Source organism: Narcine bancroftii, chromosome 4, assembly GCF_036971445.1.
Source record: "Narcine bancroftii isolate sNarBan1 chromosome 4, sNarBan1.hap1, whole genome shotgun sequence".
Lineage (NCBI taxonomy): Eukaryota > Metazoa > Chordata > Chondrichthyes > Torpediniformes > Narcinidae > Narcine > Narcine bancroftii.
This window is the reverse complement of record NC_091472.1, coordinates 271,191,118-271,217,012: the sequence shown is the minus strand read 5'-3', so window position 1 is coordinate 271,217,012 and position 25,895 is coordinate 271,191,118.

Genomic DNA, 25,895 nt, shown 5'->3' with positions numbered 1-25,895 from the left:
CTTCTGTAGTTTTCATTTTTCTTTTAATTTCACTAAATTCTAATGTCAACCATTCTTTTAATGCTCTCATTTGTTCTTGAAATTTTAAACAATCTATATACTGTCCATCTATTTTACCTTCTATTGCTCTGTGCAGAGCTTGGTCCTCTTCTTCTGTGTTTGCACCAGTGTTTGTGTCTTCTTCTTCTCTTCCTTGTATCTGTGTCTCTTCTGACTTTCTTGTTGAGATGCTTGCCTCACTTTGCTGGGTGTTTTTTTTGCATGGCTTCTTGCTGTTGGTCCTCTTCTTCTGGGCTAGTTATCTGTTGGGCCTCCTGTTGCTGTTCTTCTTTCCTATCACTCCCTTTCCTGTCACTTTCCTCTTCTTCCAGCTGAGAGCCCTGATGTCGGGCATCCCTCAGCTGGTCGCGCTGTGTTAGTTTGCTCCTCAGCTGGGCCCCCCTCCTGTTGGTGTATTCTTTTTCCTTAGTATGCACATTGCAGATGTGTGACTCCTCATGCATGCACAGTTGTACACTTCTGTTTGGCTCAGAGAGCCATTTTTGCAGTCCAGCGGTCGGGAGGTCGCGACTCTGTGGGGTCATCACCAACCTTGGTCAGAAGGCTCTTTTCTCCATGACAGCTCCCTGTTTCTTCATGCAGGTAAGGCCTTCTCCTTTCTCTTCCAGCATCTTTTCTTCTTTTTCTCCCCCATTGTTTTTACTTTTTCCTTCTTGGGTTCCATTTTCTTTATTTTCTCCACAATTTTATCTTTTATTTGTTTGTGTTTTGTGTTTCTTGAACTTTGTGTTTTATTCACTTTATTTCTTCTTTTCTGGAGAGGGCTGGTATTCTCCTACCGGCCACTACTCCATCACATGACTCCTCCCACCTGGGTGCCTATTGAAGAAAGTTCACACTCACCATGTGGGATGCAGAAATGTTTGGAGATACTCAGCAAGCTGGTCAGCATCAGTGGAGAGGAATAAAAGGAGTTAACATGTTAACCTTTCATTAGACCTGGCTGTGAAGCACTGAGAATTTCAAGAAGTGGACACGATTTCACTCAATCCGATGAAAGACTATGGGCCTGAAACATCAATTCAGTTGGTGATTTGTACATGTTTATTTTGTTATTTAACAGGAAGTATTAATGTATATATCTGTGAAACCTGATGTATCTTTAATTTGTTATCTTACCCGATTCTTGAGTTCAGAGGAGAATTAATGCATTAACAAAGAGTAGTTAGTTTGCTCTAATTTTGTGATTTGCATATGCAAGAATCAAGACGAAAGCTACATCATACAACTCGTCCACCTTCTGTGGTGGATATTGGAGTTGCAAACTATGAAGAAAAATGCATCGGTCTCTTTTGACAGCTTAGAATAAAACTCAGCATTTCCATTTGTCATCTTTAGTTTCCTAATCTTTTCTCATTTATATTTGTCACATCTTCCCAATATTAGCCACACAAGTTCTCAGTTAGCTTCCATATAACTATTTTGGAAAATGTAGGGCAGGCTGGAGACTTTACACATGATTTCCTCGCAATTCTGCACCAAACTCACAACATCTGACTTTGATGCAAGTTTCCATTTGGAATGTTCAATGATTCCAACATTGGGGAGTGCTGAAGCAAATCCAGATAATTCGTAGAATGAGAATGCTGTTCACCATCCTTCATGCCTTAGTTATCGAAATGTGTATTCTATTTTATTACACAGCAGTGGATTGATAGTTTAAGGACTGTTATCACCAAGATTTAATAATTTTCACTGTTAACACTTTGGTGTAGAAAATTCTTCCAAAGAACAGTGGTTTGCTAACAAATCTCTGAATTGGTTCCTTGCTTGATTGCAAGTGAATATTATGCTTTATAAATTATTTCCAATATCACAGTTCGTAAACAAAAATTATTTTCACCAAAGTCAATGATCAAAATCTCAAGCAGCAAAACTTGTAACAACAACCAAAATTTCCTGTATGTGATAAGTGTTACTTATTTATTTTCAGAACACTTCATGGAAAATGTGTTTTGCAACATCACAGTTTTAAATGCCATGAACGTGATTGAAAAAGAATCTCAAAAAACTGTCTGAACTATAGGATGAAATTCTTCACCTTCAAGTTTGATATCTAAAGAAGCAAAGGACAATAATACAATTGAGATTTTCAAGATCACAGTTGAAATAGATTTAGGAAATTTGATTCCTTTGATGAATGGCCTGAACTACAGGTGACAGAAAATTTAAAACGAGATCTGAGAGAAGGTATCACGTGGAGTTTGTTTAGTAGAAAATAATCTAGTTGTGGGATAAACATCTGGAAAGGAGGTAAGAGTGCATGAATCCAAGTTTCCTCTCAATTACAAAATCTTGAATCTTTCTTCTCAATCAGAGCACTCTTTACTTGGAGAGAGTTCTTTTCCTAAAGATAGTTTATAATCATCTTTCTAAGGCAATTAAAGTGGACAATATGAGCGAATGAACGTGATTATTTATTATTAATTCAAGTGGGAGCATACAAGGAAAGGAGCAATCTTTCTCTCACTTATCCAAGTTTCCATGAGTCTTTTTTATCTTTCTGACTTTCCTTTCTATCTGTTAAGTCAAAGACTAATGTTTAATTAGTGGCACGTAATAGTTAGGGTGCCTGATAATTTGTCAGACTGCAGCCAAACTGTTTTTCTTTGACCATTTAGTAGCAGCTATTGTGTATTATATACATAGTGACACCTTCACCACTGTGAACACCTGGTTAAGTGCACAGTATAATCCTCTAATCAACCTGAACAGAATATGCTTCAATGTGAGAAATTAGCAAAAGTCACAGCCTGCCACTATTTTAATGTGTTTCCACAATCTAGTTGTAACTTAATGAGCTATTAGTGTGTTATTAAAGGAAGATTAAAGGAATAGTTGGAAGGGCCATTGCTGTTTAGCAATTTTGGTAAATTGGCTCCATACAGTGCCATCAGATTGATCAATGAATCTGAAATGAAGATTGAATGTGCTCCAGGTGTTTCTAATGAAGGTAACCCTGCATAGCATGAAGTCGAGTAGACTTTCAGCATAGACTATAATCAACAAATTAAAGCTAGAAATTATAATGAGTAATTAAGCATGCATATCCAGTTTTGCACTCTATAATTTTCCCACATAAGGGACATTTTTTTCATGTTTTTGTTTGTCTGATAATCTGTTAAGTCATCCACTGTACAGAGCAATTGGTGGTGGTGCAGAGGTTCAGGAAACACAAAAAAAAACTGCCATCTTTATTGTATCCATCTAACTATGTTCAAATGCTGCTTAAAACCATCACACTTTTCTCACCTTCAGCCTCGTTACTTCAACCGTCACCTGGACCACACCTTCCTCTTTATTAACCTGATCATCAAAGTTAATTTGCCAAACATTCTGGCCTATATCAAGCCAGAATAAACCTTACATCTCAGTTAGTTTTGAATCGCTCACATGTCAAATTCAAATCTAAACTTCTGATAATTTTTCATCCCTCAGTTGCTCTTCATTCTTATTTGCTCTAATTCAATGGTTCTCAACCTTTTTTCTTTCCACTCACATACCACTTTAAGTATTCCCTATGCTATAGGTGCTCTATGATTAGTAAGGGATTGCTTAAGGTGGAAAGAAAAAAGTTAAAAACCACTGTCTTAATCGTACCTAATTGACTCGTTATGTGCACGGTTTCATAACTCCAAAGGAAATAGGTCAATGACAATTTTTCTCACGCAAAATTTTCAGTAACTATTGGGACTAGAGCAGTGATTCTCAACCTTCCCTTCCTGCCCACATATCACCTTAAGTAGTCCCTTACTAATCACAGAGCACTGATGGCATAGGGATTACTTCCAAACCAGCAAAACTCTGTACAACCAAACATTCCATATCAATAATGGCATATTTCATAACCCTCAGTCTCACACTGTGGAGCTCTCTCCAAACCTCATTCATCCTTTAATATTCATGTCAAAAACCTTCACAGCGGGCAACCATTTTTATCTTACCTTGTATCTTTATCTTTGCTACATAAAGTGCACTGTTTGACCTGCTGAATTTCACCAGCTTTGTGATTTTGCTGTTGATATTGACTGTTCAATAATTGGCCTCGACATTGTGAAATGTCTTTCAATTCCTTGGACTGTGCATATAGCTTCACACATGTGTTTGAAGACCAGTATTGATGAATTTTCTGTTCTATCCTCATGAAAGAAGAAACTTACTGACTCAAAAAAAAAAGATTTCAATGGAGCTCTGGTATGGGTCTCAGACTTACTTGCAGGAAAGGAATGCTAAATGACCGATTTTCAGTAATGAGGATGTAATAATCTAGGTGCTTAGAGGAAAAGCTTGCTCACCCTCTCCACTTCTGATCCCCCAATGATTTCCCCTAATTCTATTGTCAAATATGTTGTAATGGTACATCTTAATTTGGTTCATCTTTCAAAATCTGCCAAGCTGCTCTTGTATATCAACTTGTGCTGTAAGAATATCATGCATCCCTGAACAAAATTGTGAAACAAAGTGCAGATGTTGAGAATAAACAGCAATAAATGAGTGAATAATGAAAGAATTTTGGAGTGGTGTGAAGTTGCCACATGGAAATGCAAAAGGAGTTGACATATTCTGCTGTGACTTTAAGAGAAGAATGGAAATGATGCGATCTGTGGAGAGTTAGGGCAGCAGTCTTATATTACTATCTTGATAAGCCTTTCAATTTTTCTCTGACATTCTAGGTAGATCCTCTATTGGCACTAGGTAACTTGCATTGGTTCTAATGTAGGTTCTGAAGGAAACCATGGGTTCCTCACAATAGATGCATGAGTGCACTCCAGACATCCACAACTGTACACAGAAAATCTGGAAATGTACAACATGGAGAAAGTCAGATGGTCCAACACGGAAGATTATCTAACAGGTCAGACAGGATCTAATCAAGTCAAAGATCAGTTTCCATGTACTTGTGACCTAGAAGGTCATTTGACTGCCCAGACAGCAAGCAGATTGAAAGTCACTCCCCCTGACAATATCAGACCCACCTAAAAGTAAAGCCACCTTCTAATTGGTCTTTCACCTTAGCTGGACATAAGGGCCTAACTGGGCCAGCCCCTGAGCCAGGTAATTTCTCTCTCTCTTGGAACCATCCCTAACTCCACTCCAGATTGTGACCTGTAGGTGACACTGGAGGACTAGTTTTGAAGTGTGTGCTGGTGAATTATGAGGGCTACTTGTGGCATGCACCTGGGAGATGGCAGATCTTGGAGACCATTTGTCTATAATCCATTGTTTAGTGGAAGCTATGTAAACAGACATAATACTGAAGTACTCAAGAAGGATTGCTAATCAAATAAGAGACCATCTGTTGATTAGCTATTTTTGGAATTGAAATTAAGACAATAGTGTGTTGAGAGATGGCATCTGTTCAAATAAGCAAGTCTTGATTTAATAACCTGCACAGACAGGACAGAATCCATTGGCTCATGATTTATACTTTTGAAGAAAGCATTATGAACTTCAAAGGCAGAAATGATATCACATGGATGAAAAATTTCAGAGAAACATATTACTGAACCAGAGGCATTTTGAAACCAGAAGAAGTTGACCATCCTGTGGGATTGAAGATACAGTAGCCAGAAAAGGAACTGTTACATGTACTCCTAGTCAAAGGAGAACACAGAATAAGTGGCATTTTTTGTGTTTGATTTCACATGTTAAGAAATGTCACCATTTGTATAAACATTTGTCTAGGATTGTCACTCATTGAATACTCCCTATTACCTATACACACACCACCACAGATGCAAATGTATCTAACCTCCTGTCCCACTTTTGGACTTACCAAAAAATCCATATACAGTAAAACCCCTGGTATTAGGCACCTATGAGGATTGGTAGATGCAAGATAAGTGCATTTTCCAATTGCTTGAGATTTACTCTCACAAAGTCTAAATAATACACATGCTTTAAGAAAAATCAGTTTAAAAAACAAAAACCATATATTGTACTTATTCTGAACAAATTTGCATAAATATGTAAATCTTAAAGCATTTAACTTTATTTTCAGTCACGTTCTTTGAAAACATTTAAACATAACCGTCAATGGAGCCGCCTGAAAGATGAACAGTTTCATTACAGATAATTAATCTGCCTCCCCCAAATTTACAGATAAAGCCTCTGACTTGGACAATTCTTGTTAAGCAGGGATAAGGAGACCCTTTAAAAGAGTCTAACAGCTGCAACAAGCAAAGCACGATCAAGGCACTCTGTTGGCTAAATATTTGCTCCTATCTTCCACAAACATTAATGTGTTACTTCAGAGAGCACTTATATTTACAATGTTAAACTTGTGCATTTTTACCTATTATTTTATCCTTATTTATTTTAATTTTTAAAATCTTCCTTGAGCCATTTGCTTGAGGCTGTGGTTCCAGATACCAGGAGTTTTGCTGTATTACTTAGAACTTTGTTTTATGTTCAATTTTGGCTACCTCCCCACCCCCAGTCCTTGGCTATTTAATTTCTACTCACTCACATGATGTGAGCATCACTGCAAGACAACAATTTACTGTCTATTTCTAAATGTCTTTGAACTGACTGCCCATTTGAGGCCATTTCAGAATCCAAAAATTTGAGCCACATGACATATGACGTTGGTAAAGAAGGAAAATGCTTTTTCCTAAAGGACATCTGTGAGTCAGTTGAGTATTCAAATTTCAAACCAACTTCTCTCAAATCAGTTGTCTGATTTTTTTGATCAGAATCTCTCTGCATTTTTGGTTTAGAAGAACTACATTTCTAATCTTTGGTTCAGAGCTCACCCACCATCCAAGTGAACACATTGAACAACAGCACGGATTTTACAGTGACAGGTTTAAATGTCTGAAAACTGCTCTTGTCTTGAGTTGAAATTTAGTGATTAATATTTGCAGTATTCAGAGTTTAAATACTTGTTAGATGTGTGCAAGCATTTTAAGTTAAAGGTTATATAGAGAACAGAGAGGCCTTGGATGACAATGCTCTGAGTGCAAGCTCTTAATAGGAAAAAGCAATCTTCTGGAAGAACTCAGCAGGTCAAGCAGCATCAATGGGGAGAAAGGAATTGTCAATAGTTCTCTGAACTGAAAATTATTGTCTATGTTTTGTTCTGATGGCTGGCTCCACCCTCACCTAACCCCAATATAAACCCTGGTTTTCCTGTCTTACCTCAGATTCTCCTGAGGACTATTGTATCTACCGGCCATTGATTGTAAGCTATTAAAAGCATTTTTGTGTTTCTCACAAGTCTCTGAGTGCAATCAGTCACGTTACAATTTTAATAGCTTAACTTTGAAACAGGATGGAAGCCCTGTTGAAGCCAGGCATTCTCCAGGTTGACCCTCTGTCCCCAGAGGCCCTGGACGAATTCACCTAATGGCTGGAGTGTTTCTAGAGTTAACTGGCAGCCACGCAAGATGTCTTCAACTCCGATAGTCTCCAGAGATCTGTACTTCTCTCATAAGATGGCCCCAAGGGGTTCACTGTCATCAGGGACTGTGCAACATGTGAGTCTGCCCTAGAAAACTTGAAGGCCCACTACATGAGGACTCAGAATTAAGTGCGGGCGAGATATCACCTCTCTCAATGTTAGCAGCACCTGGACAATTATGTCCTTGAACTGTGGGCCTTGTCTAGGAAATGCTACTACCAAGTGGTCACGGCCCTGGTGAGAGGGGAGGAACAAATATGGGACACCTTTGTGGCAGGAGTAAGGCCGAGGTACATGCAGCAGTGACTGCTAGAATTGGGGAAGAAATACTTGGTCAGCACCCTGGAACTGGTAACAGCACTAGGACAAGCCCAACCAAGAGCTGACGACATCATGGGCAAAAGCTGTGCCTTTTTAGAAGATCAGTTCAGTGGGGCAACAGCAACCCCTGCAGCCCCAGCGCTGACTGCTGCGGCTGTGTGTGACTGAGGATGCTACTTCTGTGGACAGGCATAGCACGCTTGCACCCAATGCCCCGTGAAGGATGCCGTGTGCTCAGGATGCAGTAAGAGCGGGGACTGGGTGAAGGTTTGCAGGGCCAAAGGGAACACAAAGAGGGCAACCGCATGTGTGACCCCCCGAATCGGCATTCAACCCATACTCGAGTGCTGAAGTGCCGGCCCCAGCCTCTCCATGCTGCTCCCTGTCAGAATCTTGCTGCGTCTTGTGGCTAGTAATATCTCTGGAACTAAAGCATCACAAGAAGCATTGGTGACCATCTTGCTGCACCTCGTGGTTGATGCCACCTATTCCTCCTTTGCATCAAGACAGAAGGTGGCCATCTTTCTGCACCTCATGGCTGATGCCATCTTGTCTGCCTGTGGGCCAAGAGGAGAGAGTTAACATCAACATGGGGAACAATGTGGTTTCTGGAGCACTGGCATCGGTTGTTCTGGATCAGGGAATACCTCACCAATTGAATAACTTGACGATGGAGGTGAGGGTAAATGTTCACTTGACTGATTGCTTAGTAGACACTGAGAGCTTTATAAACTCTATGACTGCTCTGCTATACAACTCAAAAGTTTATCCGACAGACTATCATTGCATTGCACTCACACTCTCTGACTGTCCAGGGGTATTATACAGTATATCTAATGCAAAGAGGGGTAAAATAAAGAATGTCAAGATCGCAAGGTGGAGGATCGAACTCTCCACCTATAATTATGATATAGCATACAGGCCAGGTGTTCTCAATGAGCCTCCAGATTCCCTGTCAAGAGGAAGCTGTGTCTCTGCACACACGGACCAGTTGTGGTCACTGCACCATGAGCTTTGCCATCCAGCATCACTCACATGGCTCACTTCATTAAGGTATGCAACCTGCCCTACACCATTGAGGATATCAGAGAAATGACCTGGTCCTTCTCAGCACTGCATCCAATGCAACTCCACACGAGGTAATGTTCACTTTTCAGAGAAAATCCACATCGAGGACCACCCTCCCGGCTTGGCTAATGGCACTGGGGCCGGTCTGCTGAGAAACCATGTGAGGAGGAGCAAGACAGACTCCCTGATCGAGAAGGTGCACCTGCTGCACACCAACCCAATGTATGCATACCCTGATGGCAGAGAGGACACCGTCTCGATCAGAGACCTGGCACTGAGATCTGTTGGAACTGAGTATCTGTCATCTCAAACAAGCCAGGAACCACCAAGTATCCCACCTAGGGTTTCAGATGACACGGCTCAGGAAGTGGGTCAATCCACTCCGCGACCAGAGCCAGAGCCCAGTAACACTGTACCACAAGGAGTCCAGGAAGTTCAAGAATCCCAAAGACCTCTAGCACTGAGGTACTCAACCAAAATAACTAGACCCCCTGACAGACTCAACTTGTAAATATTGGTAAATTATTAGTTTTTCTAATGTTTGGTCTTTGTTTTTCACCAGCAGGTTCTCTTCTGAAGGAAGGAGTGAATGCAGTGAATTGAAATTCACTGTCTGTAACTCAGATTCTGCCGAGGACTATTGTATCTACCAACCATTGATTGTAAGCTATTAAAAGTGTGTTTTGTACTCCTCACAAGTCCCTGAGTGCAATCAGTTGCATTACAATAGGTAAACAGGTTGGAGAATAAGGCATTTGGCCTTCATCAATCAGGGTTAAGGTTAAAGTTGGAAAGTCATGTTCCAACTGTAGAAGTAATTGGTGAGAGCACACTTGGAGTGGTATGTCATTATGCTGGGAAGTGTGCAGATTCACAATAATGTCACCAGGACTGGAGTACAGTAAATCCACATATTATCTGGAATTCAAGCAACCAGCAACCTCAACCAATCAGCAAGAAAAAAAAAAGAGGAAAATAAATAAACGAGTTAAAAATCCTGGAAGTTTAAAATTGTCACATCTAGCTTTAGTTCACTAACACCATGCAATGTCTAGCATCCAGAAAATACACTTATCTGGCAAGTATTGAATCTATGCTTGGCTCATATCTTTATGTGACACAAATATTTTTCTTCAGGCAGTAAAGTATAGCCACCAGAGAACGCCAAGGCTTCTACTTCCTCGTAAGTCAAACAAGATTCCATATGACCCCAATATCACTTTCCTTTAATATAGACGTACCACGTCTTATCTAGGTGTATCACAACTTGGTTTAGGAATATTTCTGCACAAGACCTCAAGAAGAGTATTGTAGAGAGTTGTAAATACATTTTAGGCCATCTAGCAATCCAACCTCCCCTCCCTCAACTTTGCCTGTACCAAAGCAGCCAACATATTAAATGTAAAAACACACCAAAATGCTGGAGGAACAGCTGGTCTTTTCAGCATCCACAGGAGATAAAGTTATATGTCCGACATTTTAGGCCTGAGCCCTTCTTCAAGAAATAAGCAAAGAATAAGCAGAATGAACAAAAAGCAGGAAATCTCAGAATAGAGGTGTGATCATGTAATGGGTAGCAACATTCTCCCTTTCTTTGTTCTACATTTTGGGAGACAAACTCTCAACAGAGATCCTTCACAAATCCACCAACTCCCACAGTGTGTTTTTACGACAATCTCAGCATCTACAGATTTCTATGCTTCACTCAACATATTAAAAGGCCCATCCCACTTTGGCAGACCATCTTCAGCAAACTCCCACCCTGTCATTGGGCAGGATACATGAATCATTTAGTTGGACAATTTCTTTTCCATCGTTATCAGACTCTTGAATAGACCTCTCATGAGAAAAATTATGCTATCGTTGCATTACCTATTTTTCTCTACGTCACTATACTCTGCACATTTATTTTGCTCTTCCTGTTGTAATTAAGTATGGGCAACCCACAAAACACAGTTTTTCTCTGTACCTTGATGTATGTGACGATAAATAATTCAAGTCAATAAGAGTGGAAATCCAACCCAGTTGTCAGTCTCTGAAAATTATTTTTGCCTGCTTTGGTAGACAAGTGTAACTGCTGCACAGGCAAATCAAAAAATAAACTCTTTTCTCAATATTCTGTCAGCTTTACTTGCAGTCACATTTTCAGGAATTACCAGCATCTAATGACCAGTGGGAAGGCCAGATGTGCAGCCTCTCAGATTCAGATTTTTCTGATCATTATGCTTTATAGAAATACAAATCCAGTGTCAGAAATTCATTTTCAAAATGCAAGGCTTTCATGTTCAAGTTGATTGTCACATGTACTGAGGTAAAGGAGAAAATTCATCTTGGAGCAGTCTGGCTTGTCAACCCATATATAGTACAGCAGTTAAAAACACTGCAGAATGCAGTGTTATAGAGAGGTATCAGCTAAAACAGAGCAAAAGCAACTTAATTTTACAACTTTGAGGTTTATTCAGGAATCTGATAATGGCAGGAAATAAAATGTCCTTGATCAGGATGGGACGAGTCTTAAATTTTGTTGCCTGTTCTTTCAAGACAGCGGGAAGTGTGGATGGAGTTGATAAGGAGGAGGGAGGTTTCTGTGATGGCTTCAGCTGCAGCACAACTTTGGAGTTGCTTGCAGTCTTGTATGGAGCAGTTCCAGTACCATGCTGCAATGCACCCTGATAGGATACATTCAGTGGAGCATCTTTACAAGTTGTGGAAGGATGCAGGTGACATTCCAAATTTCCTCAGGAAGTAAAGGTCCTGGTGCACTCTCTTGGCCATCATGTCGATGTGGGTGGACCATGATAAGAATTTAAAGATATATTAAATTTTAAATTTAGACATACAGCTCGGTAACAGGCACTTTTGTCCAACAAGCCACTACGCCCAAATACACCCAATTGACCAACAACCTCTGGTACATTTTAAATTGTGGGAGGAAACCGGAGCACACAGAGGAAACCCACAAAGACACAGGGAAAAAATATAAACTCCTAACAGTCAGTGCCAGATTCGAACCACAGTCTCGGGCACTGTAACAGCATTGCACTCATGGCTATCCTCACTGTGCTGCCCTAGAGACTTCAAACTGTCTACTATTTTCACCTCAACACAGTTGATGAGGACAAGGGAGTGAGCTCTACCCCTCTTCCAGCTCCTTAGTTCTGCTGTCTCTGAGGATGAAGTTGTATCCTGGCATGAAGACACTAGTCCCTCTGTCTCCCTTCCATTTTCCTACTTGTTATTGTTTGAGATCCAGTTTACTATGTTGGTGTCACCTCCAACTTTAATGACGGAGTTGGAGCAGTATTTGACTACACAATCATGGTGGACAAGGAGTATAGTCTCAGGACTGAGTATGCAACTTTGTAGGAGAGCATGATTGAGAATGTCTTGAAGGAGGTATTGTCAACATTACCCACTGATTGTGTCCTGCAGGATAGGAAGTCATGGATCTAGTTGTAGAGGAGGGTGCTGACCCCAAGGTCCAGTAAATTGGGGAATGTGTTTCTTTGGCACTAGTGAGTTGAAGGTAGAGCTGCAGTCCTTGCTGACCAGGTGTTCCATCTTGCTTAAAGTAAAATGTTACCTTTTCTCATACCTGTGAACCTGCATCTCAGGCCTCTAATTGTATGTATATTGAGGCAAATTTACAAAATAGAGTCTTCTAAATTTTGAAGCTTTTTTTCTGGCACTCCTTATAACTTGTATCCAGAAGATATTTCTAAAATGATGGTGATCATGGTTGTAAGGAACTAGCAATGCCTTACTGTTTGATTATACTTGGCTGCCACCAGGGGGTTGACACAGAGCAGGACACCCATTATACTGGATCTGTAATGGGGACTTGCAACCTCATGGTGCTGTTTATACCAACTTTAAGGTAAAGAACCTTTTCCTTCATCCATGTGCTGTCTAAGAACTCACATATACGAATACAAGATGAAACACTTTCAGACTTTAAAATAAATTAAATCTTTTGTAAAGAAGACTCATCGGAGGTTCATAAAAAGTTCCCTTTGCAACAAAAGTTTCCCACAATGGGACGAATAAGATTAATTATTTACAATAAATAAAACTTTGCAGATTTTAGCTTCAAACTGCTACATCCCTCACATCCAGTTCAATAAATATGTAATGATAATGAACAAAATAAAAATACATGCTGGGAATCTGCAATGCATACAAAGTGCAAAAAAACATTGAGCGAGTCAGGCAGCATCTGAGGCAAAATGTTACAGAGTTAGTATCTCAGGTCTAGGACCATGTGATTGTCATTTGGATGATGGTCAGCTCTAATTCTTTTCCCACAGTTGTGGCCTGACCTGCTGAGAATTGTCAAAGTGTTCTGGGGGTAGGGGAGGGGAGGGGTTGTATGTACGATTGTTAAATGGTGATCAAATAACATATTAATGTAACCATGATTCATCACAAATGAAGTGCACCATTTCATATAATACAAATGAAATCAGATTTCAGAAGCGATTCAGTGCAAATGTGTTCCCATTTCAGCATCATTATTAATGGTTAAATATTTGCACGAATTAAAGGCTACTAGAATAGTAGTAGTAGTCGTTCTTATTGTCATTTAAAATCTGTTTGCAGTAGATACTTAAAAATAAAATTTTGTCCTCCAGAAACCATAATGCTACCCACATAACCACGATTACACATTAGGCAACACAAGATGCTATTTCTGCTCCAGACAAAACAAAAGATAAAAAAAAATACACAAGACTAAAACACACCTACACAAAACTAGATGAGTTAAAAAAAAAAACAGTGCTAATAATGCTGTAAAGGATGAAAAACTAGACAATAGCACATGGCAAAAATCTCACTTTAGAGACTTAGATTTTAGAAAGTCCAGTGGCTTGAAATACTTTACCGACAAGGGGTTAAAGAATGTACAATAGGATGACACGTAGCAGTTAACGCAATGCAATTGCAGCGGTGGCGATGTGGGTTCAAATCTAGCACTGTCTGTAAAGAGCTTGGACATTCTTCCTGTGTCTGCATGGGTTTCCTCCAGTTTCCCCCTGCCCTTCAAAACATACCAAGGTCATAGATTAATTTTGGTGGCACAGGCTCGTGGACTGGACCGGATGGACAAGTTCCCATGCTGCATGTCAACATTAAATTAACCATTCTCCTTTTCTATAATCCAGACAAGAAAACGCTGGAATGCTCAAAATGCACAGAAAATTACAAGAATAGAATATTTTATTCCTCATAACAGCAAAGAAACAAATGCCAAGTTCTTTGCACCATCCTGGGTGTTAAACAGTTCTTTCCCTTCAGCCATTTTTCCCATGTCTCGGTCTGTGTGTGGATATTCAGGGATTATCTAAAAGACCCAGTTGTGAAAAGTTGCCATTGAACATCAGATGTCTAATTTCATTGTTAGTATTTGAAATGTTTCTGTTTATTTCCAAAAATATAAAATGTAAATACTGTCAATTGAAGTAAACTGAAGATTTTCTATTTATTTCTAAAAGATTCAAATCAAAAAGCTCAGAAATATTACAAAGATAAACAGTGGTGCTCGATTTCCGCCAAGACATTGTGGTCAAAATGCCATGTGTGAACACTCAATTGAATGACTAATTGTGCACGTAACCAACAAATCAAAATAACTCTTCTACCATGATCACTACAGTTACAGGTGGGCTTTTTTTTACTAGCCTTTCATGCCACAGGGACGTTCCTGTCAGCATAGGTCAATTCATCAGCCAAGGAGGTGTTCTTTTTCCAAACATGAAGTCAGCATCATTGAGGTGCCATAAAGTTGAAAACACTGCTCCAGAAGTTTTGAATGATGAATGGAAAATAAAGTTGGACTGCAAAAACAACTCTCAGAAGCTTAATTGCATGGAAAAGGAAATATTCTAATTTTTCCGAGGCAAAATAAAAAAATCTATACTTTGTGTGTGCTTCTTGGTGTGTCAGTCAGTAGTTATGCTTTCAACTGACAACACCCACCCCAGAACCCCTCTTTTTCCACACCCTTCGTCAGTGCAAGCTGACATTGAATAAGCACAACTCTTTTTGCAGTCTGTCAGAATTTTTGTCAGACATGATGCCATTATCAAGACACATCAGGTTGGGATAAATTGACCTAACTGACCACAGGCTTACAAATGTCTTGGGAAGAAGGAAGATAGTGAATCAAAAGGTAGCTTTGCTATATTTTCCTGAGGCTGTTTTATTGACAAAAATGACAAGGGTCCCAAGATGCACCATTATCCACAACTGGCTACCAGACATCAAATAGTGCTGAGCTGTCTGTGTCAGAACAGAGAGTATGGCTCACCACGTACTGTACAGAGCAAGGCTTATTACATTTTGTACAACCAAGGTTTGTCAAAAGACTTGGCTTGTGCTGAACCCTAAAGGGAAAATATATAAAAAAGAGATATACAACCATATTCAAGATCTTTGCCTAGAAACAGAACTCAGAGTTGAGAGATGACTAAAACCTGAAACTTTCTTGAAATCAAAAGAAAAAGAAATCATTTTCCTTCAATCATAAATAAACCAGAAAGACCATCATTTTATGAATCAAAGAGAGGGTATAAAACAAGCTGTTAGATTGTTGATTTGCCTCTGTATTCAAGGTCAGTAATACTTTAATCATAGTTTCAGTTTCTCTTTTTACTTCTGGCTTTCAGCTAATTACTAAAAATGAGCCTCAATATATCTATAGGCACCGAGATGAAACGGAAATGTACCTCAAAAATGTTTTTTTAAAAATATTGGAATACTGCTAGGAATGGACGAAGAAAAATCACATTTTATTTTTTGATTTGTAACTGAATTTGTTCTGAACTAAGAGACATGAAAGGATGAGATTTTTTTTCTCTCAGGACTAAGAGTAACCTAATTTACTCAAGACTGTTCAACTTTTATGCTATTTCAAAATGAAATTGATGTCATTAGGAAAAAGTATATTTTTTTTCTGGTTTGAAAGGTTTGAGTATATATGAATGGTCAGAGCTATGTTATTCTCATTTAGACTTCCTTCTTCTATTTTCTCCACTCCTGTTATTATTTATTGGTTTTGTGTGCAACATCACCCAAATGGAGTTAAACTATAAAATCTGCAGATACTGCAATAAACAAATGTGCTGGAGAAACTCAGCAGTTTCTGTTATATTTATAGGAGGAAAGGTTTCATTCCTGGCCCTTCATCAGGCCGTAAACCAAGTGATAATTGCAGCACTTCCACCTCTTCACCTGGTAACAGAAATGTACTGCACAGGAACAGGCGGTGTCTCCACCGACCATGATGCCACATTAAACTAATCCCATCTTCCTATACATGGTCTGTATCCTTCCGTTCCCTGCCTGTTTATGTTTGTCCAAATACCTCTTAATCAGAACTATAACATAGGCTCATAATGCCTTCACTGGCATTGTGTTCCAGGTATTCATCAACCTCTGTAAAAAAAAACAAGCCTCGCAAGTCTTTCCCTCTCTCGCCTTAGTCAATTGTATATTTAGTAATGAGACCATATCACAGACACGGATTTTGTGAAAAACCTCTGCTCTCCATCTTCTATGACCAAACCAATTTTGGATTTAATTTACCAACTCCCAAAGATGCTATACTTCTGGACCAGCCTATCATGAGGGACTTTGTAAAAGGCCTTAATAAATCCATGTAGACAACATCTACCACTTTTTTTCTTGTCGATGATATTCATTACTTCCTCAAAAAAATCAGTGAAATTTGTGAAGTAAGATCTCCTGATATAAGGCTATGCTGACTACCCTCATGAAGTCTGTTCCATGCAAATTTTACAATAATTTTCCTACTGCTGGTGTGAATTTCATGAGCCGATACATTCCTGATTTATTGTTGCTACTCTTAAACAAAGGACGATCATTGACATCTCCCTTATGACTAAAGAGGATAGAAGCCCCCTCCCTCACTTACCCGAGTATCCTGGAGAGCACGTCTCTCTTGAACTCAAATAAACTGGACATTAAATTTGTGGATTTAATTTTTAACATCCACCTCAAATCTACTTTCTCCAGTTCTTGCCCTCATACTTTTGTTGTTCGAATTCTGCCAATTTATCACTTTCGACCAAGGATCAGTCTTTTCCTCATTGATAACTATCTTAAACTTACAGAATTATAGTCACAACTTACAAAATCAAAAGCTACGGGTCAGACAGTACACCTATAGTTTTAGCATCAAGGATACACCTAAATGTCCTAGTGACACAAGAAACTGGATATTTGAGTGATCATAGAACAATTTTGCAATTGGGATTCCAATCAGTCATTCAGTGTGTTCATTCATGTGAGTTTCAGATGATCATTGTGAAACAGTGATACAAATCTCCTTCTGAGAAAGAATACCTCTATTGAAGACAGAATGATTTGAAGTACTCTCTACCTATTAACTTGAGCTATAATGGAAACATAGTGTACAATCCAATGGCTAATAAAGGAAATAAAAATATAAAAACAATTTAATATTAACAGCACTGTGAACAATAGACCGAGATTCTTGATTCATCTCATAACAGATAAGAAATATTGGAAAAAAGCTCAATCAATTGCACTTCAGCTGATTACATCAACCAATGGAAGGGTACAATTTCAACCATTTAAGTAGGAGATAATAATCTCATAAATGTGAATGTAACTCTAGGTGAAATATGATTGTTCCCAAGACATTCCAAAAGCATTCTAAGTTAGATATGTTTTAATGAGCTGACTGTGAAGGAGACTAAACAATTTTGGTCAATAAACAACTTAAAAGAACATAGCATTGGAAGCAAGGTGCATTTTAGTCTCCAGCTCTGTAGAGAATTCTTGGCTAGTGACTGTCTGCAGGCTGAGTTCTGCAGCTGTACATTACAATGCAGTGTCAGGAGAGATCTAACTTCCCACTATGCTGCAGAACTGAGCTGAAAGACCAATCAGCTTTATGTCATCTAAAGTTCTCTTTGAGCATGCCTGAAGATCAAGCACTAAGCCATAATCAATTGGTTCACTGAACTATACAAGAAGCTGGGCATTCCACTCAATTTCCACAAAATAAAATATCCTCTAACAATTCTCTTTCATTTCATTACACTGGGCTCCAACCACAAAAGTTCACAGAAAAACCTTGGATCACAACCCTGGACCATAACTTAGGCCTATCAACAACAAAGGCAGAGATTATTGATGAAATGCACTACCATTTTCCATATATAGTCTTTGGTCAATTGGTGAAATTAATATTTGAAGATCAAGTCCTCGGGCCTGGCAAAAAAAAAAGCCTTGTGTTTCAATGTGTCGAAACAATCCTAACCCTTATGTCTTCAGGGACCTGGACTAACTGCACTTCAAGGCACAAGAACAATATAATCTACATAATTGTTCATATTCACTGGAATTTCAAGAAAACTAACATTAGTGTGTTCTTTCAGACCAGCACCTTCAGTTCTGAAGCCCTAATTATGCAAAGTTGAGATTCAATTTTGAGCTCCATCATGACAAGATATTCCTGGGCAGACGAGGGACAAATGTTCAAAACCTCCTTGAAGGAATGCAAATCCCCAGACTCCGAGGAAGCTGTGTTTGGTTGGTTAATTGGCCATTATAAATTGGAGTTTATAATGACCAATAAACCAGCCAGTGTAGAGTTAAGTGGTAGAAATTGTGTGGTTGATAATAATATGGAGGGAATTAAAAAAGAGGATTGATGTAGAATAAGTGGTTGGTTGATGGTCAGTCTGGACTCAATTGGTTGAAGAGCCTTTTACCATTCTGTGCAGCTTTATGTCTCATTGCCCCTTATACTGAGCATTTATATGTGCATGTTGCATGTCCCATGGAGTTACTGCATTCAATGGTGTAATAGGCATGAATAGTGCAGTTCCCCATTAATGTTTACATGTAGTCAGATATTGCACAAAGGGATTGGATTTTTTTTTTGCAATAAAGGAATGTTGGAATTGTAACAAATTAATGATTTGGCAGAGAATGTTGAAGAGATTTTTTTGTTGAGAAATATAAGAAAATAATGAAGTTAATAAAGGGTTTTGCTAGATTAGACACAAAACTATTTCCACTGATGGAAGTACCCCAAACGACAGGACAACATCTTAAAAATAATGCTGAACAATTTCAAAATGGCATCAGGAAACAATTTTTCATTCAAAGGGCAAAGAAAATATGAAGAACAGTCCCAATAGACCATGAATGATAGATCAATTGAAGATTTCATAACAGTGAGCAACAGATTTTTCTTATTTATCAAGGGATTTGAAACAAAGTTTGACTAATGAGATAGGGTGAAGTTCAGCTATGGTCTAATTAAATGACAGAGAAAGCTCCAGTGGCTGATTGGACTGCATATGTCTATACTTACCTAACAAGGGCAATACTTCCATTGACAGAGATTCTATTATTTACACATTTATTCATACAATATGGATAACATTGGCAAACTAGCATTTATTGTCCATTACTAATTACATCCTGATGTTAATAGTTGGACAAACTCAAAGGGCAGCAAAAAGTTGTGGTATGATGAGTCAGCCTTTGCATGTAGATCAAAAGGATGGCATCTGTTTTCCCCTAAAGGATAATAGTGAACAAAATGGGTTGTTATTTGACAGTAAGGCTGCTTCATGGTTCCAAACTGGTTCTCTCTTCCAGATTTGTTTATTTACTTTGTTTAAACTCTAGCTGTCTCAGATAGGCTCAAACTCACATGTCTGAATCACTAATCTAGACAAGTTGCTTATCTAAAATGCTATCATATCTGGTATTGCACTGGTATAATTTATGATTTGGTGGATAAAATTCCATTAAGCCACCATTATGGATTCAGAGGGAAACTGGGAATAAGCACGATTTCATCTAGAAAAGCCCACTATAGAATTTCTATGCAGTGCATTGCTGCGCTGGGTGGGTCACGTTTCCAGAATGGAGGACCATCGCCTTCCCAAGATCGTGTTATATGGCGAGCTCTCCACTGGCCACCGTGACAGAGGTGCACCAAAGAAAAGGTACAAGGACTGCCTAAAGAAATCTCTTGGTGCCTGCCACATTGACCACCGCCAGTGGGCTGATATCGCCTCAAACCGTGCATCTTGGCGCCTCACAGTTTGGCGGGCAGCAACCTCCTTTGAAGAAGACCGCAGAGCCCACCTCACTGACAAAAGGCAAAGGAGGAAAAACCCAACACCCAACCCCAACCAACCATTTTTCCCCTGAAGCCGCTGCAACCGTGTCTGCCTGTCCCGCATCGGACTTGTCAGCCACAAACGAGCCTGCAGCTGACGTGGACTTTTACCCCCTCCATAAATCTTCGTCTGCGAAGCCAAGCCAAAGAAGAACCTCCTACCTGGTAGCAATTGGGAGCATAGAATATTCCATTTCATGTAGTGGGCAGCCAACAAAGTGGTTTACATCACTTTTGGCTGGATTGCCTAGGTAACATTCTGTCAAGTATAAGCAAAAAATTAAGCCATTATCATACTCATGCCTGCACTCCATCAGTTCAAAATCCAATGGTTATCAAAACCAACTTTGTACTCTTTAAGATCTACTATACATTTTATTGGAAAATTTTAATGTGCATATGGAGGAAATATAAGAATATTTGTTGAAACTGTTTTCCTTTAATATTGCATAAAAACATAATAATTTAAGAAGTGTATAGCTATGTCTTGGATAGCTTTTAAGCAATAGTTAATCTCTGGGAAATGCAGAACTTCATATCTGTTTTTTTTTGTCTGAATGAAACATCAAGTATAAAAAAATCATATCAAGTTCTGATTTTTATGCTAGATTTCTAATGCACCTAATTGACTAATGTCAGGAAAAGGATATAGGCTACCATTGCTAAATTCATTTAACAACCATAAATGCCTAATAATGAGAAAAGGAAAATGAATGTTTTGAACAAAATTATGTTCAATTTGTCTAACATTTGCAATGTCTTGGGTATATAAATTTCAAATGGTAAGTAGGAACATTTAAATTAGGTGTAGACAAAGTACGAAGGACAATGTGAATATTACATCAATGTAATTATTGCTTTATTCAGTGTAACATTATCATTCAGTGTAATCTGTCATTATTGTGTAAAAACTAACTGCACAGAAAATCATGAAGGCCACTTTTATTTAGCCGGATGCAATGCTTTCAGAATGAAATAGTGCCATAGAGATAGAAATGGAGAATTTCTTGCATATACTAGTAATGCAATCTTAAATTTATTTATAAAGAACAGATTTATAATTTTGTAACACACGATGCATGGAGGAAACATTTTCCACTGCACATTAATAATGATTCAAGAAAGAATCCTTAAGTAAACAATCTCTTCAAAACTTATCTTACTGGATAAAGATTTTGGATCTTTCTGAAAAGATGCTTCAGAATGGTTTCACCGATAAGATTCTGCATCGATATTTTGCAGAATTTCAATAATTTTGCACATTTTAATGCTTTGAAGAATTAAATAGTTCCAAAGATACTTTGAAATTTGGCAGCCAAAGAGTTATTTCAACACTCAGTTAATAAACAGAAAAAATCTGCCTTTAGAGTTTTCCCACCAACTGCTAAATTTAAAAAAAAAAATCGGGCAATAAACTGTAGTTACTAAGATATTTGTGACATGAAGAGTAATTACGTTTTCATTCTAGTGTTCAGCTATTAAAAAAGCTTAAAATAAATTGTAATTGTTAATTTTGTCTTTGGCTTGAAGATCATAAACTAAACTATGGTAGAAAAATACTGCTTCTTAATGCACAAAACATTAATCATTGGTACACATACACAGAGATAATACATTGGGTCAGTCAAAAGTAATGTCTTGTTTCCTGCCATGAAACTTTTAATAAAATTGATGATGGAGGGTGGCACATGCAGAACATAACTGAATAGTAGTTATTACTTAATGGGCCATTGAAACCTTCAACTAAACCTTTATGCTATGCAATATAAAGTGAACAATAAAATAGTCTAAAATTTCTGCCAAAAAAAATCACAATCCATACAATACTGCACATTAGCATTTGCCTTTCTATGCATTGGGAAGTTCAGAAGTCCTAAACAAGTAGGTTCAAATGTGTAAATCCAGTATTTCCATGTAGCTGATTGCAATAAAATTCATCATGTTGCTACACTGGCCTCCTCATGGCTGAGATACTAACCCTACATAAAGTAAAATTCGAAGAGAGTTTTCAGGTAATTTCCATCGTATTGAAAAAGTTAATTTAAATGCATCTTTTTTGTTGTTTTCTACTCTTGTTAAAGTTTTAATTTTCAAAATCGTTAGAGGTGTTGCAGTTGGTTCATCCTGGGGCTTAACTGTGTGAGAATACAGTTGGGAATGTATCACTGGAGGAGTTTGAAGCCAGCTTCCCTGATGAACTTCCAGCCAGATACACATCCAGGGTTAGAATGGGCATTATAGATAGATGACAGTAGGCAGTGAGTAATTCCAGTAATGAAAACAAATGTGATCATGCAAAATGAGAAATGGGGCAACTTGATTCAAATGTAAGCCCTTGAAACAAAGTGGACAGATACCTGCGTAAAACACGAAATTTTGCAGACACTGTGGTTAAGTAAAAATAAAATGCTGGAGAAGGAGAAAATCCCAAAACATTGGCTATGTAGTTTTATCTTTTCTACATAAAGTACTCTGTTTGACCTGCTGAGTTTCCTCAGCATTTTATTTTTACATGGACAGATACTTAATAAGCAAGAGAATAATATTGTGGATAGACTAACTGAGGGCCCATAACTGAAACGTTGGTTACCCTTTTCTTTCTGTTTCCTGCATGATCTGCAGTTTCTCTAGCACATCTGTGTGTTACTATCAGAATCAGAATTTATTGTCATGAACAAGTCATGAAATTCCGTGTTTTGTGACAGTATCATAGTGCAAACATTCAAATTATGACCATCTTACAATATTATTGTATAAAAGAATAACTGTTCATGAAAAGTAAGGCAGTGTCTTTGATTCATTAATTATTCAGGAATCTGATGGCAGTGGGGAAGAAGCTGTCCTTATGCCTTTGAGTGCTCATCTTTATCTTTTTCCGATGGAAGCAGAGGGAAGAGGGTGCGGCCTGGGATGGAGGTCTTTGAGGATAGAGGCTGCTTTTTAAGACACATGTAGATGTCCTTGATGGAATTAAGTCTAGTGCCTGTGATGTCGCAGGCCGAGTTAACAACCCTCTGGAGTTCCTTTTTGCCCTGAGAGTTAGCACCTCCATATTAGGAAGTGGTGCATGCAGACAGAATGCTCTCCATGGTATAACTGTAGAAGTTTACAAGAGTCTTCGGTGACATACCGAACCTCTTCGGACACCTCACAAAATATAGCTGCTGGTGAGCCTGCTTTATGATTGTATCAACATGGAGGCTCCAGGACAGATCCTCAGAGATGTTGACACCCAGGAATTATGTTCTTAACCTTTTCCACTACTGTGGCTTCAATGAGGAGTGGGTCATGTTCCCCTGACTTCTTCCTGAAGTCCACAATCATCTCCTTAGTTTTGCTGATGTTGATCATAAGGTTGTTGTCATTACACCATTCAATGAGCTGATCTATCTTCCTCCTGGACGCTTCCTCATTGCTCTTTGTGATTCTGCTGACAATTGTGGTGTCATTGGCAAACTTGTAGATGGCATTGGAATTGTGCCTGGCCACATAGTCATGGGTATGAAATGAATAGGGCAGTAGGCTAAGCACGCATCCTTGGGGTGCAACTGCATTGATAATCAGTGAGGAGGAGACATTGTTTCTTATTCGTACTGACTGTGGTCTTCTGATGAGAAAGTCAAAGATCCAGTTGCAGAGTGGCGTACAGAGGCTTAGAGTTTGTAGCTTCTTGACCAGCACTGAAGGAATAATGGTATTACCTGTAAGGTATGAAGAGGAGCTGTAGGTATGAATTGCTGTTTTTGAGGTGTTCTAGAGCTGAGTGGAGAGCCAGCAATCTGCTATGGAACAAATAGACGAATTGTAGCCGGTCCTGATCTTTGCTTGGTTACATATTAATTCTGGCTATGACCAACCTCTCAAAGCATTTCATCACAGTATAAGTTAGTGCTACTTACCGGTGGTCGTTAAGGCAGCTCACATTACTCTTCTTGGGTACTGGGATGATTGGTGCCCTTTTGAAGCAGTTGCGAACCTCTGACTGCAGCAAAGAGAGGTTTAAAATATCCATGAATACTTTGGCTAGTTAGTTGGTGCAGATTTTAATACCTTGCCAAGTATGCCATCAGGGCCTGACACCTTGCCAGGCTTCACCTCTCAAGTGATGCTCTTTCGGCACCCTCAGTTCAGACATAATCACGTTGAATGGCAGAGCAGGCTTAAAGGGCCTAATAATCTATTCTTGTTGCCACTTCATAGGTCCATATGCATCTCAGCATGTTTAAAATCATTCACAGGAAACAAAAGAAAGTGATTTTTCTTCCCTGTTTCATCTGGCTGATAATATAATTGCTTTATATGTAATTTTCAATATGAAATATACAGATCAGATGTGATTACCTGAATAGCGGAGTTTCATTTTAACTAATGGCACTAGTCTGTAGCCAGCAGAAGGTGACAAGGCAGTTAATCATTAAGCAGCCCATTTTCTTCAGTTACCTCCTTTCTCTCCGTAATGCAACCCAGCAAAACACTATGAGGAATCATCCATTTGAGGCAAACTGAAACTCATAACATTGGAATCTAACTCAAATATTTAGTAGTGGATTCAAAAGGCAACAAGAAAGAAAGTGTTCCAACATTGTAGCATATGGTTTCTAAGAAAATAGACCAATCTGTGCTCTCTCCTTTTTGCATTTATTGGCCTCTTTTGCAGAAAGCTTATGTCAATAACAAAATGGTAATGAAACAATCCATTTTGCAAAAGAAAGCACATTAACAAGACAAATTTTAGTTCTTTTTATCTAATCATGAAGAGCCCATTACAAATATTTATTCACACTTGCATTTTTCAAAGGTTATAGTAAGACTGAACAAATTCAAGAGAAAAAATTTACCAAGTAGAATGTGTATTTGGTAAGCAAGTGTGGGAGACGCAATTTTGATGTCCTGCTAAAAATGTTTTAATTATATAAATGATCAAAATACAGAGTTGTAACCTCTTCAGAGTTCAACAAAAATGTTCCAAATAAATTTTCAATGATGGTGACTGCTTCATGATCAAACACTCATGACAAGTCAAGGAGAAAAGAGCTGGCTATCTCCAAGTCATCTATTGTACAAGTTTGGTTATGTGGGAAGCAAGCATCTAACCGGAGGGGCTCAGAAAACACTTCTATCTTATTAAGCAAATGTGTTTAGTACCAATTGTTGAATTCTGGGAAACATATCCAACAGATATTCTGTGTGTCACTCCTGATATGTATCTCATTTTCTAACTTCTTTGGATTCTCCCCCATACTAATGGTGCAGAGATTCATGAGACTATTTGTGCATGCATGCAGGTGTAGCAATCAATCAAGAAGACAAATAGCATGTGGCTCTTCATTTGTAGAGGGATTGAATGCAAGAGAAGAAAAGTTCTGCTGCAACAGGAAGGTGCTGGAGCACTGTGCAGTTCTGGTCTCCTTACTTGAGAAAGGATATGCTGGCTTTGGAGGTGATGCAGAGGTGTTCACCAGGTTGATTCTGGAAATGAGGGGGTGATCTTATGAGGAAAGCTTGGATCGCCTGGAACAATACACATTGCAATTTAGAAGGTTGAGGGGCGATCTTGCAGAGACATATAAATTATAAATGGAATAAGTATGGGAGAACCGAGGAGGTTGTTTTCACCAATAAGTGAAATTAGAAATAGGGGACATAGCCTCAAGATTCACATGATAGAGTTCAGATGGAGCTAAGAAGGAACTGCTTCTCCCAGAGAATAGTGAATCTGCGGAATTCTCAGTCCAGAGAAGCAGAAATGCCGCTTCATTAAATGTATTTAAGGCACTTCACCTTTGCTCAATTAAGCAAAAAGATACAATTCACCGAAGCAATTCGAAAAATATAGGTACACAATTCTTTACCCGA